The sequence below is a fragment of the Pan troglodytes genome, chromosome 23 (assembly GCF_028858775.2).
Source record: "Pan troglodytes isolate AG18354 chromosome 23, NHGRI_mPanTro3-v2.0_pri, whole genome shotgun sequence".
In the NCBI taxonomy this organism is placed as follows: Eukaryota; Metazoa; Chordata; class Mammalia; order Primates; family Hominidae; genus Pan; species Pan troglodytes.
In genome coordinates, this window is record NC_086016.1 from 46,867,561 (window position 1) to 46,881,792 (window position 14,232).

Sequence of the window (14,232 nt, forward strand, 5' to 3'; positions counted from 1 at the left end):
GGTGTGTTTGGCTGTTCTTGCATTGCTATAAAGAAATACCTGAGATGAGGTCATTTATAAGAAAAGAGGGTTAACTGGCTCATGGTTCTACAGGCTGTACAAGCACGGCACCAGCACCCGTTCAGCTTCTGGGGAAGCCTCAGGAGGCTTCCAATTATGGCAGAAGGCAAAAAGGAAGGAGGCGCATCACATGGCAAAAACAGGAGCAAGAGAGAGTGTGGGGCAGAGGTGCCACATGCTTTTAAACCAGATCTGGTAAGAACTCACTATCTTGAGGACAGCACCAACCCATGAGGTATCTGCCCTCATGATCCAATCACCTGCCACCAGTCCCCACCTCCAAAGTTTCAATTCAACATGAGATGTGTTGGGGACTCAGATCCAAGCCCTATCACCTGAATTCTGCAAGCTCCATTCCCTCTGCTTTATCAGCCAGCAGGACCACCTTCCAGGAAACTGCTAAAGCCGAATCACTTTATAAATGGGAGTGGTCTAGACCAGGGGTTGGCAAACTACGGCCCATGGCTTAGATCTGGCCCACTGCCTGTTTTATGCCAATAAAGTTTTCTTGGAACACAGCCACGGATATTTTGTACACTGCCTGTGGCTGCTTTTGCCTCATCAGGGCAGAGCTGAGTAGTTGCAACAGAGACTACAAGGCCCACAAAGCCTAACATATTTACTATCTGGCCTTTTACAGAAAAAGTTTGCAACCCTGCTCTAGACTAACTGCCTGCTCACGATTCTCAGCACCACAAATCGCCCACACTTTGTTGCTCTTGGAAAGGCAGTGTCCCACCCTCCAGGGGCCTGATGCAACTGGCCCCCACTCTGAGACCCCCCAGTTACCCTTATAACCACATCTACCACTGGAGCTCCATAGCCTTCCAATCAAAACCCACCAACCAGCCAGGCACAGTGGCTCACGCCTGTAATCCCAACACTTGGGGAGGCCGAGGCAGGCAGATCACTTGAGGTCAGGAGTTCGAGACCAGCCTGATCCAACATGGTGAAAGCCCGTCCCTACAAAAAAAAAAAAAAAAAAAAAACAGAAAAAAAAAAAAGTTATCCAGGTGTGGTGGCACACACCTGTAATCCCAGCTACTTGGGAGGCCGAAGCAGGAGAATTGCTTGAACTGGGAAGACAGGTTGCAGTGAGCCAAAATGGCGCCACTGCACTCCAGCCTGGGCAACAAGAGCAAAACTCCGTCTCAAAACAAACAAACAAACAAACAAAAAAACACACCAACCAACAAGTATTCACGAAGTTCCCGTGGCAGGTGCATGTGTGAACACGTATGCACATGCATGCCCACGCTACTGTATACCCACATCCTCCAACACACCAACCACCCTCCCACTGAGCCTTGCACAGAGGTGCTGGTGAACACTGGGTGCTCTACAAACACCCACTGCCGGGACACAAGACTCCCCACTATGATCATTCCTGTTGGCTTCTTAATAAAAGCCGTTATTCCATGAAATCAAGCTACTGTTCAGTCATTTGAACGGACAAGGAATTCCCTTGAAATGAATATTTCAACCGAGCCTGGTGGCTGCCATCTCCTCCGTGCCTGCATGGGGTGTTGACCTATCGGTGCACCACAGGCACCTCACACTCCAGGGCAAGCTGGAGAGGGTTCTGCTTTCTCCCAACCAGCCTCCAACTCCGATTCCGTCTGACGTCCAGGTGGCAGCACCATGCCCCTGAGGCCCGGTCATTCCTTTACCAAGGGTGGGGATAAGTCGCGAGGGTGCCAGGCTGGTGGGGAGCCACTGGCTGAATCCATTTTCCTTCTAGGAGAGAGGGCGGCTCAGTAGCAGCTCGGTGCTGGTGGGCGCTGAGCTGGCCCTGCCTTCAGAACATGGATGGTGCAGGGTCACGGGCATGGGGACAGAGATAGGGAGGGTTGCAGAGTGGCCGTTACACCCCCTGGTAAGCCTCGTGCCATCCCAGCTGTGGATGGAGTCCCCAAATGACACCGCTCTTCTCTGCCCAAGCTCAGAACCTACCTCAGTCACATGGTATATTACTGACGACGAATCCCTATGTTCTGCAGCAATCTCAATCCTTACCTCCTCAGAAGAAAGAGTTCGACTGGCCGGCCTCGGTGACTCACGCCTGTAATCCCAGCACTTTCGGAGGCCAAGGCGGGTGGATTACCTGAGGTCAGGAGTTGGAGACCAGCCTGGCCAACATGATGAAACCCTGTGTCTACTAAAAATACAAAAGTTAGCCAGGCGGGGGGCAGGGGGACAGGGGGGCGGCGGGGGTGGGCACCTGTAGTCCCAGCTACTTGGGAGGCGGAGGCAGGAGAATCACTTGAACCTGGGAGGCAGAGGTTGCAGTGAGAAGAGATTGCACCACTGTACTCCAGCTTGAGTGACAAGTGAGACTGTCTCAAGAAAAAAAAAGGTTTTATGTGTTGGCAGGCATCTGAGGTCTGTGTGCCTTCTCCCGATTCCTCCCTTGGGGTGGGCTGTCCGCATGCACAGGGGCCCGCCAGCACTTCGGAGGGGAGCACGCACAGTGTTTACCGGAGCTGTGTGCATGCTCGCCTGGGTGTTTTCCTCTTACCAGTCGAGCGTTCCCGTAGCAGGACGAGCCGCAGACAAAACTCCTCAGACACTGGACTAAAGAAGGACGAGGTTTTTTATTCGGCCTGGAGCATCGACAGACTCGCGTCTCAAGAGCCAACCTCTCCAAAGACAGTGTTCCCGGCCCTTTTAAGGGCTTACAACTCTAAGGGGTTCCACGTGAACGGGTGGTGATGGATTGAGAGCACGTGTGGTTAGAGGTGGGGGGGTAATCTTTTAACCTCAGGCCGGGTCATCGGTGGCACCGGCTGGTCTTGCCACTGACTTCATTCCTGTTGTTTTTCAACGTTTACTTCCGCCTCCTCTTCAGAGACAGGAGACAGTAAGAGAAGCGGCTTCTCTCCTCATTCCCATGAGGTCAAACACAAGTTACATTCCACCATTTTGCCTCCTAGTGCTCGTGTGTGAACTCGCTCGCCCAACTCCTGAGATCTTGATCGGGGGAAGCTTATTACCCTAGCACCAGCTTCAGGTGATTCCATTCGGAGGCTGCGTTCCCTGGTTCTGGCTGCAAACAATTACAATGATAGAGAAACAGTAACAACTGCCTGCCTTCACCTGATGGCCACCTGACTCTCCTAGTGGGGGTGGGGGGAGCCTTCCCCTGCCCCGCTCCTGTCTGACTAGCTACTACTGTAACAAATTGAGAAGGCGGTCTTTCAGGAGGCCTACAGGTGGAAACTGAAGTTTCCCTACAGCCGCCCAGAGGCCCTGATCTGTGGATGAGGGCCTTTGCTTACTGGTCACTGTGATTCAGACGGACTCACCGCCCGGTCACTGGCCCTGCAGACAGCTGGCTCTTGAGGACTGGCACAGCTGACCAGGCCTGGCTTCCTCTCTGGGGAGTGACAGTCAGAATATTCGCTACTCTTCCCATGGGAGGAGGCAAGGGGAGGCCAGGAATATTAATCGTACGGGATGAGTTTCTTCTGTGAGGACACTGGAGTAGGTCCGTGTGCCCTCTGATATTCTCATTCCTAGTGTGCACATGAGAATCCAGAGGCCCCCCACAGAACAGTAAGAGAACACACCTGAAGTCACACAGCTAGTGAGTGGCAGAGCTGGGACTTGAACCAGGGCAACCCCATGCTCTTCCACGGAGCTGTGGGAGCCAAAGGGAGACACCTGGGCCTTGGGCTTCCCATCTATACAGTGGGTTTTGTTTTTCGTTTGTTTGTTTTGAGACAGAGTCTCGCTCTAACCCCCAGGCTGGACTGCAGTGGCACAATCTCGGCTCACTGCAAACTCCACCTCCTGGGTTCAAGCGACTCTCCTGCTTCAGCCTCCCAAGTAGCTGGGATTACAAACACACACCACCATGCCCAGTTAATATTTTTTATTTTAGTATAGATGGGCTTCCACCATGTTGCCCAGGCTGGTCTCAAACTCCTCAGCTCAGGCAATCCACCCAACTCGGCCTCCCGGAGTGCTAGGATTACAGGCATGAGCCACTGCACCTGGCCCTACAATGGGTTTTTACACTGCCTACTCCCAGCTCTGAGAACGCCAGTCAGAGACCAAAAATCCTGAGCGAGGATCAGCCCCACCTTTTGCAGTGACTCAGCAAGTTTAATCCACACTGGGTTGTCAGCTGTCACTATCAGCCCACGTTTAGGCAGGAAACAGAGATGCATCGCGGTGCCCCTGGCAGCCTCTGCACTGAAGTCCTTTGAGAGGCTCCAGGCCCCTGCTCACCCCACACCAGCCCTCATCCAGCTTAGAGCAGGAGGACTGCACCTCATGCCCTCACTGCTTCAGGGCTCCAGGGAGCAGGACTGCAGGGACCCAGCCCTGAGCCCTATCCTTCGGAGGAACCACCAGGGCCTGTGGGCCTCAGTGAGGCTTTCTGGACTCCTCTTCCCCTTTCCCCTCCCGGCTCCTTCTTCCCCACTGGTCTCTTGTCCAATGCCTGGCTACGCCTTCCCCCTCCCTTCATTAATGTTTTTACTCCCTCCCGCACCTTCACCATACATGATCTGTTTTTCTGTTCTTTTTAGCTCTCACTCCTAGCTAACCTAGGCCAGAATGATTCTTTTATGCATCTTGAAAGTTGATTATTGTTTTATTTGTTTTCTACTCTGCTACAAAGTCTTTTTTTCCTTTTGCTTTTTTTTTTGAAATGGAGTTTCACTCCATCGCCCAGGCTGGAGTGCAGTGGTGCAATCTTGGCTTACTGCAACCTCCGCCTCCCAGATTCAAGTGGTTCTCCTGCCTCAGCGTCTCTAGTAGCTGGGATTACAGGCGCCCACCACAACGCCTGGCTTTTTTTTTTTTTTTTTTTTTTTTGTATTTTTAGTAGAGACGGGGTTTCACCATATTGGCCAGGCTGGTCTCGAACTCCTGACCTCAGGTGATCCACCCACCTCGGCCTCCCAAAGTGTTGGGATTATAGGCATAAGCCACCGCGCCTGGCCTAAAGCCTTTTTCTTTTGATTCACTCATTCATTCTTTTTTTAAAAAAGTGCAACCTTCCAGCTCTGACCAAACACATCCAGGCACAAGGCACCCAGACCAGGCCTGAGTGGGATCCCCAAGAATGGCTCGATTTGGAGCCCGAGGTAATCAGCCACCTGTCTCCCTGGCCACAGCCTCTGGAAAAGCCACACCTAGCATCTGCACCCCCTCCCCAGGAAGGTGTCTTGTGCTCACACAATTCAGAACAACCGTAAAATGGCCTCAGAATTCTGTTGCCAGGAAAAAAAAAAAAAAACTGAAATAAAAAGGATGGCTCCCTGAAGAGCCCACCATTGTGAGCACCAGAATTAACAATGACATTAAATCAAATCTCATGCATTATGCAGAGAGGTTTACAGCAAAATGCACGTCTGTGAAATATATGTTTCAAATTTCCTGACTCCAAGAGGTGGCCCCAAGATGTTCTCCTGTGGCTTCTTTGATAACAGTTTCCCTGTCACAAACGTTAATTGTGGAATCCTAGCTTAGCACTGCGTGGCCTCGTCACCCTTCCCTTGTATCAAAGCACAATTTCCTGATCATTTCCACAGCAAAAGAAAGTGATTACAGAGATAATGTGGTGGAAGCACATCAGCACATTTCAGCTTAAAACAATGAAATGCGGTGCTGAAATGAGGACTCCAGGGTGTCTCTACTGACGGGACGCACAGAATAAATTGTCCAAACATTCACTTTTGCAGTAACGACAGAGATTTTTAAGTGACTCCAGAGATTAGGCGGGCTGCCCAGAACTTGTAACTGACATCCACAATGAATTATTGAATTCTGTCGAGGCATAAAAGTCTGTAGCAAACCAAGTAGTCAGTCTACCCTGAAGAAGGCCAGCCTGCTGTCACTGGAGGGGCAAAGACTGGGCACCCCACTTCTGGTACCATTTGCAGCTGTGTGATCATTGGCAAGTCATTTAGCCCAGGACAGGGAGTTGAAAGTCACAAGGCTCAGCTTGGGTGTTTGTCCTACGTGGTGGGCATATGACCTGTGTAAGTTCTCTGAGCTTTTTCTCTTTCTCTGATGGGGAAGGTCAGCATCCACCCTGCAATACCCTGTGTGCTCCCAAGCACCTGCTTTGTGCCAGGCAGTGCAAGTCTCATAATTACAGAGAAGAGCACAGTACACTTCCTGCCCTCAAAGGGCTTCCTCAATAGCTGGGGACAATATAAGAAAGTAAATGCGGCTGGGCGCGGTAGCTCATGCTTGTAATCCCAGCACTTTGGGAGGCCGAGGCGGGCGGATCACGAAGTCAGGAGATCGAGACCATCCTGGCTAACATGGTGAAACCCCGTCTCTACTAAAAGTACAAAAAAATTAGCCGGGCGTGGTGGTGGGCGCCTGTAGTCCCAGCTACTTGGGAGGCTGAGGCAGGAGAATGGCGTGAACCTGGGAGGCGGAGGTTGCAGTGAGCTGAGATTGCGCCACTGTACTCCCGCCTGGGCCACAGAGCAAGACTCCGTCTCAAAAAAAAAAAAAAAAAAAAAAAAAGAAAGTAAATGTGCAACTAACTTTTTAAGAACTAAAGCAGTATGTGAAGGGCACAGGGAGGTGCAGGGTAGGAGACAGAAGAGACGAGAGAGTCGTAAACACCTCCTGGTTTTTGGCTTGAGATATGTGGGCAACTAAGGGTGATCGTCCCTGGAATGGCAGGAGTATGGGAGAAAGAGCAGGTTCTGCTGTTGATTTTTTAAAATTTATTATTTATTATTATTGTTTTTGAGATTGAGTCTCACTCTGTCACCCAGGCTGGAGTGCAGTGGTGCAATCTCTGTTCACTGCAGCCCTTTTGGGTTCAAGCGATTCTCCTGCCTCAGCCTCCCTAGTAGCTGGAATTACAGGCACACACCACTATGCCTGGGTAATTTTCGTATTTTTAGTAGAGACAGGGTTTCACCACGTTGGCCAGGCTGGGCTCAAACTCCTGACCTCAAGTGATCTGCCCGTCTCAGCCTCCCAAAGTGCTGGGATTACAGGCGTGAGCCACTGTGCCCAGCCTCTCTGCTGTTGATTTGATATCAAAAAGCTTTACTTTTTTGTTAGAATAACAATAACTTACTGCTTAGGGGAAAAAAGAAAAAAAAAAAACAATGACAGAAGGTATACAAGCTGTGCCTGTAGTCCCAGCTCCTTGGGAGGCTGAAATGGGAGGACTGGTTGAGTCCAGGAGGTTGATGCTGCAATGAGCCGAGATCATGATCATGCCACTGAACTCCAGCCTGGGTGACAGTGAGACCCTGTCTTAAAAACAAAACACACACACACACACACACACACACACACGCACGCCAAGAAAAGAAAAATCACTTGAAATGTGACTATCTATGAATCCTATTCTTAATATTTTGAGAAATGGGCACTCTCGTATACTGCTGGTCACAATGCAAATAGTACAGTCACTTTAGAGAGCAATTTAGCAAGCCGGTGAAGTTCAAGCATTGTTAAGTCTAGATAATAACCAAGAAAGTAGGTATAATGGTATAATAACATCACCGCAGCACGGCTGTCAGAGAAAATAATTAGATGCAGCCTAAATATCCATCAGTGGCAGAAATGACAAATAAATTGGGTGATGTATTCACAAGATTGAAGAGTGTCCTGCAGTTAAACTGAACAAAATAGGAGTGAATTTATCAATATAGATAGATCTCAAAATATTGCATTAGGAAGGAAAAAAGCTACAGAACAATAAAGATAGCATGGCACCATATGTGTAAAAATTTTAAGCTACCAAGACAATCCTATATGTTGTTTATGGATTGAATAATATTATATACATTGACATATATATATATACACACACACACACATGTCCTATATATATATACATGACCTATACATATATATATATATGTATGTGTATATATACAAGAAGAATTTTTAAAAAGTGGATGGGAAGGAGATACACCAAACTCTTCATAGAAGAAAGGAACAAGAGGGTCTTTACCTACAGCTATAAATTTAAAATATTTAATATTAGGGCTTACAGTATCAACCTTAAGTAAACTGAAAGGTAAGGATGTATATTATGATGCAAGGATCAACTACCAAAAAATAATGTAAAAAGATATAGCTGGCTGGGTGTGGTGGCTCACGCCTATAATCCCAGCACTTTGGGAGGCCAAGGTGGGCAGATCACCTGAGGTCAGGAGTTTGAGACCAACCTGGCCAACATGGTGAAACCCCGTCTCTACAAAAATACAAAAATTAGCTGGGCATGATGGTGGGTGCCTGTAATCCCAGCTACTTGGGAGGCTGAGGCAGGAGACTCGCTTGAACCCGGGAGGCGGAAGTTGCAGTGAGCCACGATCGCTAGTGCACTCCAGCATGGGCGACGGAGACAGACTCTGTCTCAAACAAACAAAAGAAGATATAGCTAACAAAAAAATTAAAAGTGAATTATTAAAATATTTTTTAGGCTGGGCGTGGTGGCTCATGCCTGTAATCCTAGCTCTTTGGGAGGCCGAGGCGGGTGGATCACAAGGTCAGGAGATCAAGACCATACTGGCCAACATGGTGAAACCCCATCTCTACTAAAAATACAAAACTTAGCCAGGCGTGGTGGTGCACGCCTGTAGTCCCAGCTACTCGGGAGGCTGAGGCAGAAGAATTGCTTGAACCTGGGAGGCAGAGGTTGCAGTGAGCCGAGATCGCACCATTGCACTCCAGCCTGGCGACAGAGCAAGACTCCATCTCAAAAAAAAAAAAAAATTTTAAACCAAAAAAAGCCAAGATAAACAGTGGAACAAGAAACCAAATGGGACAAACAGGAAATAAATAATAAAGTTACCAACTGCATCAATAATTATCTCTAATATTCATGGACTAAACTTTAAAATTAAGGGGCAGATGTCAAAATGGATATAAAAGCAAGAACTAACTACATTCACTTTAAATATAGACAGGTTGAAGGTACACGAATACAAAAAATATACCATGCATGCAGTAGGCATCAGGAGTGTGGGGTGTCTATATTAACCTTAGATAAAATAAACTTCAAGACAAAAAGTATTATCATTTAGAGAGGGTCTTCTGATGCTGATACAATGGTCAATTTATTCAGAAGATGTAACTATCAAATGTAAATGCACCTGGTATATAGAACTTCAAATACAGGAAGAAAAAAAAAACACAAGATAATTTAAAAGATAGACATTTCATAATCATAGTTGGAGACTTTAGCATTTCTCTCATCAACTGAAAGATCAACTTGACAGAAAGTAAAGTCACAGATAATCTGAACAACTATCAACCACCTTGACCTGATTGATATTTTTATAATGTTACAGCCAACAACAGAAGAATACATATTCTTTTCAAAGTGCACATGATACAGACATGAATACTGACCACATTCTGGAATATAAAACAAGTCTCAATAAATTTAAAGGAATTGAAATCACAGGAAGCCTATAATGAAATAAAATTGAAAATAAAAATAAATGATATTTAGGTTTCTTTTTTCTTCTTGTAAAAAAGAAAAAGAAACCACACTTCTAAATAATTCACATGTCAAAGAAGATATCATAATGGATGTGAGAAAATAATTTGAATTCAAATCCAAATTAATTTGAATATATGCTAATGTGATATGTCAACATTTGTGTAACAGTTAAAACAGTACCTGGAGGGAAATCTAAACGCTTATATTAGGAAAAAAGAAAAAAAGAGAAAATTCTAAAATCAATGACTAGTGATGAGTCATTTTTAAGAAAAAAAAATTTATGTATCAAAGTAAACCCACACAAGTAGAAGGAAGGAAATAATAAAGAACAGAAATCAACAACAACAATAAAACAGACAGTAGAGGAAATTAACAAAGCCAAAAATTAGTTATTTGAAAAGATAAATAGAATTCACGAACACATAGCTAGATAGATCAAAAGAAGTCAGAAATTAAGAATAAAAATTATGACTTTAGAGTCTACAGATAGTAAAATAATAAGAAAATATTATGATCAGCAAGATGACAAATTCCTTGAATAATTCAACTTAGCTGAAACTGAATATCTGAATAGCCTTGTATATTAAATACGCTGAAAATTTTAATGGAAAAAAACCTTCTCGTATGTAAAACTCTTGGCACAAATGGCTTCACTGGTGAATTCTAGCAATAGAAAGATCTTCTTTCAGAAAATAGAACATTTCTAACTTATTTAACACCATAACCTGATGATGATATTGCAAAGAAGTCCATAGTTCAATATCCCTCATAGACATAAATATGAAAATACTTAAATATTAGCAAATCAAATAAAGCAATATGAAAAAGATACTATATAGTGAACCAAGTAAAGTTTATTTCAATAATTAAAGGTTGGTTTAACATTTGAAAATCAATATAAATCATATTTCCAGAATACAGGAGATATCCATATTGTTTTAAAAATGGATATAAGTGTTTGACAAAATTTTAAAACCATCTGTGATTTTTAAAAAATCAAAGCAAACTAAGAAGGGACTTTCTATCTACTAATTAATGTACTTAATGGTCAAATTATTGAAACATTCTCCTTACAAAATCAGAAACAAGACAAGGGTGCCCAGTCTCACCTCTTCCATTCCACATTGTATTGGAGATCCTGACTATTGCAATATGGCAAGAAAACTAATAGGCATAAAGATTCGAAAGAGGGAAGTAAAACTGACGCTACTTGCAGACGACATAATTGTTTAGATGGAAAGTATTACGGGGTTTACAAAACAACTACTAGAACTAATAAGAGGATGTGGCAAGGTTTCAGGATATAAGGTGTATCAGTCAGGGTTCACTCAGGAAACAGAAAACACAATAATTTGAAAAGGGAAAGTTTAGTGTAAACAAATCAGTAGCTATAACAGGGCCATAAATATTAGGGTAGAAACTGATCTCTGAAGAGTACCTTTGGGCTACATGAGAGCATCCTGGGGAGGAACAATTTGGAAGGGGAAGCCCATCCCCAAAGCTGAGATTCAGACCTCTTTGGAGAAGGAGCAGCTGCAAGCCCTCTGGGTGCTGAGGTTTGCCCAGTTGGCTGGGCTGGGCCGGTCCACAGTCACTCGCAAGTAGAAAACACCCCTGTGGGTTGCAGGTACCAATGCTGGTGAGTGGGCAAGCAGAGGCTTTCAGTAATTAATAAAGTTTGAAAACACCAATAAGCCGGCTCCCAAGTACTTAAGGCTCACTCGGGCTTTTCTTTAGTGCTAGATGCTTCTTTCATGAGGGAACTGGTACAATTCCTGGAGAGGCCTCTTGGGTCATGTGGCCTGTCCATTAACAAATCAACTTGGCTGGGAGATGTGGTACTCGTATTGTACCATCATGGGCCATGTGCCCCTAGAGGGGCACAGGAGGCAAACAGGGCAGCTCCAGATGGCTCCAGAGAGCAGAAGCCCCAGGGAAGCAAGTTTCAGGCAACCCAAGGAAAGCTGTCTATGATGGGTTTGTCTTAGTCAGTTTCTGCTGCTATAACAAAATACCACAGACTAAGGCTGGGCACAGTGGCTCACGCCTGTAATCCCAGCACTTTGGGAGACTGAGGTGGGCAGATCACCTGAGGTCGGGAGTTCAAGACCAGCCTGGCCAACAAGGCAAAACCCCATCTCTACTAAAAATACAAAAATTAGCCCAGCATGATGGCAAGCGCCTGTCATCCCAGCTACTCAGGCGGCTGAGGCAGGAGAATCGCTTGAACCCGGGAGGCAGAGGTTGCAGTGAGCTGAGATCGTGCCACTGCACTCCACCCTGGGCAACAGAGTGAGACTCTGTCTAAAAAACAAACAAACAAAAAACAAAAACAACACAGACTGGGCAATTTACACAGGATAGAAACTGATTTTCTCACAGTTCTGGAGGCTGGGAAGTCCAAGACGAAGGCACCATAGGTTGGCTGTGCGGTGAGGGCTGCTCTCTGCTTCCAACAGCTCCTCCAGAGGGGAAGAGCATTGCATCCTCCTCACCCGGCTGGAGGCGGAAGGGCAGGGAGGGATGAAATACCTCGCTCAAGCCCCTCTTGCAAGGGCACCAATCCCATTCATGAGGAAGGAGCCCTCAGGGTCTAATCACCTCTTCAAGGCCCTGTCACCTAATACTATCACACAGGCAACAGCTGGATTTTGGAGGGGACACATTCAAACCATAGCAGGGTTAAGTCGTGTGCCCCAGGGTTGAAGTCCTAACCCCCAGTACAATGACCCTTATGCAGTAATCCCCACTTATCTGCAGTTTCAGTTACTCATGGTCAACTACAGTCCAAAAATATTAAATGGAAATTTCCAGAAATAATTCATAAGCAGTGTCCCGCCCTGGATAGGAAGCGTCCCTCCGTCCAGCTACCTGCTCATGAGTCACTTGGCCACCATCTCGTTGATCAGCTCGACCACTGCAGTGTCCCTGTGTTTGTGCTCAAGCAACCCTCACCCCCTACTTAACAATGGCCCCTAAGGGATGCTGGCAGTTGGGATCTGCCAAAGAGAAGCTTCCTTCCATGCTGACGGCCTGCCCTGGACAGCCAGCCCACCCTGAGCTGGGCACCCTGCTCTCCAGGGGCCGTGTTAGATGGAGCTGGGAGTGAGGGTCCTGGAGTGACCGCTGTCCCAAACTGAGGCTTGTCTCAGCACAGGGTCCCCTGCGTGCTGTGGGGTGGGGTGTGTTGAGCTACAGGCGGCAGATGTCTGCACATCGTGGGAGCCCCCTTCTAATGGCAGAGCTGTCCCTGGGAGGGAAGGAGGGAGCCGCTGTTGCTGGAGTAGAGGGGCAGGGCAGTGAGGGGTGCTTTGGAGGGAAGTCCCTGCATGGTCCGGGAGCTGGAGGTCACAGGAGCTGCCCCTGAGCCCTGCTCTTGGTTGGGAGTATGGCTGTGATGGAACCGCATGGGATTGGAGGACAAGGACGGAGTGGAGTCCAGGCACGTCCACTTGGCACCTGCAGGATCGCAGGCAATTCCATCCCTTTCCTGGCCTCTGCTTTCTCATCTGCCTGCCCAGCCTCACCTGGCAGTTGGGGTGGCCTAAGGGACTCCCCAGGGGAGGGCCCTGAACCAGGATGGCACAGCCCCAAGGCCTAGCAGCTCTGTCTCTCCAAAACCTATGCTGGGTGCCAACTGTTTGCCAGGCACTTCTAGATGCTGGGGTTTGGAAAGAAAACCAACCAAATTCCCTATCTTCCTGAGTAGACAGATAAAAACCCACAGGGGTGCACACAGCAGGCTGTGGAAGCTCAAGGAACCAAAGAGCAGGCAGAAGGACAGGCAATGCCAGGGTCCTGGCGAGGGGGCTGGAAGGCGGCACTGCGAGGAGGCGGTGCTCAGGGTCAGGTCTTCAGGGAGCCGGCCAGGGAGATGGCTGCGGGCCGAGGGCACAGCACGTGCAAAGGCCCTGCGGTGGGAGCAAGCGAGGAGGCAGGCAAGGAGGAGAGGAGCAGGGCATAAACCAGAGGCCAGAGCAAGCGGGGCCTGTGGCCCTGGAGGCACAAGTAAGGTGAGTAGGGTGAGGCGTTTAGCTTTTGCTGAACGAGACACAGGGCAGCAGGGTTTTGTTTGTTTTTTGAGATGGAGTTTCGCTCTTTCGCCCAGGCTGGAGTGCAGCGGTGTGATCTCAGCTCACTGCAACCTCCACCTTCCAGTTTCAAGCGATTCTCCTGCCTCAGCCTCCCAAGTAGCCGGGATTACAGGCGCCCAGATGGCAGGGTTTTGACAGCGTCGCCATCACACTAGTTGCTGGGTTGAGAAGAGACTGCAGCGGGGCAGGGGGAGAGAGCAGGTGGGTGGCAGCTGCCGGAATCCAGGGGAGATCATGGGGCTGGGACCAAGGTGATTTGGGGGTGGGCGGTGAGGCTTGTCCCATCCTGCTTATGTCCTGAGGGCGGAGCTGATGGATTTGCCAAGGACCAGGTATGCAAGGTGGGAGAAAAGAGCCAAGAGTGACTCCCAGGGTGCCGGCCCCAGCAGCCTGAAGCTCCTCTGAGATGGGGAGGTGGGAGGGACTGGCCTGGTAGAGACTGTGCAGAGCGTGAGACACCCGCAGCCGTACAGTGGGCCTGGGGGTACAGACAGAAGCCAGGGGCAGGTGAAGGCCGGCTGCGGGAGATCAGAGCACAGACCTGGGCCTTCAGTGATTAGGTAGAAGAGAAGCAAGTCTGGAGCAGAGACCAGGGAGCAGCCACATTGGCAGGAGTGAGGTCCCAGGAGCCTC